Source organism: Acyrthosiphon pisum, chromosome X (genome assembly GCF_005508785.2).
Source record: "Acyrthosiphon pisum isolate AL4f chromosome X, pea_aphid_22Mar2018_4r6ur, whole genome shotgun sequence".
In the NCBI taxonomy this organism is placed as follows: domain Eukaryota; kingdom Metazoa; phylum Arthropoda; class Insecta; order Hemiptera; family Aphididae; genus Acyrthosiphon; species Acyrthosiphon pisum.
In genome coordinates, this window is record NC_042493.1 from 11,752,557 (window position 1) to 11,753,542 (window position 986).

Here is a 986-nt window from a genome sequence, read left to right on the forward strand (position 1 = left end):
AGACACTTGTTTAGTAATACACTACATATTTCAATGATAGTAGACTGTATTATAATTATCATCTATTCATTAGTCATTATGCAATAATATTTTTAAATTTTTAACTGAAGTCATCAAACTAAGTTCAATTATTTAGCAGACTATTTTAACATAAATTATATCTATAGTTCAAAAACTTCGCTATGCAATTATATCACAATTTCGGATAGTTACAAGTACGACAAATAATTTATAAATTACCGATTCAATTTTTCTGCATTTTCTGATCTGAAGTGAATACAATATTGTTTATTTAGAACTCCAGCCTATTCTACATATTATATTGAAAAGTAGAAATAATTCATTAATGTAAAAAGTATTAATAAATAATATTTTTCACTTTATATTTTATGTTATATTAATATGTTTATACATCTTATACAACCGTTACGCTGTAGGTACTCAAATAATTACACCACGATTATATTATGGGTAATACAGTTAGGTATTACTTATTCGGTGTTTCGTATTAGTATCTTACTTATAACAATAAACGTGTCTGGATTCTGACTTTTTACGCTAAAAAACAATAAAATATGTGCATATACACATGTGTATTTGTATGACGTAGGTATGTATTTATGTATGTATGCAGTATATTATGTAATTATTTATTTTTTTAAATATGCATTTGGGAATTAATTTTTTTAATAATTTGAAAAATAATATGCTTTATCTTATTTATTATTATGAACATTTATTATTATTTTTTTTTTTTCTATAAATGTTCATCATTAATATGTTAATTGTACACGTATACGCAATAAAACAATGATTATTAAATGTGTAGCATGATTCAAAACATAGTCAACCCCACAGGTTGGGTCAATAAATCGTTTTTTTTTTTTAATTAGATATTTTTGAGCTTAGTAATATATTTAGTTTTTGTTGATTTAGGTATTATTTAACAAAATATGATCTTAAAATCTTTAAATATGAAAATCACG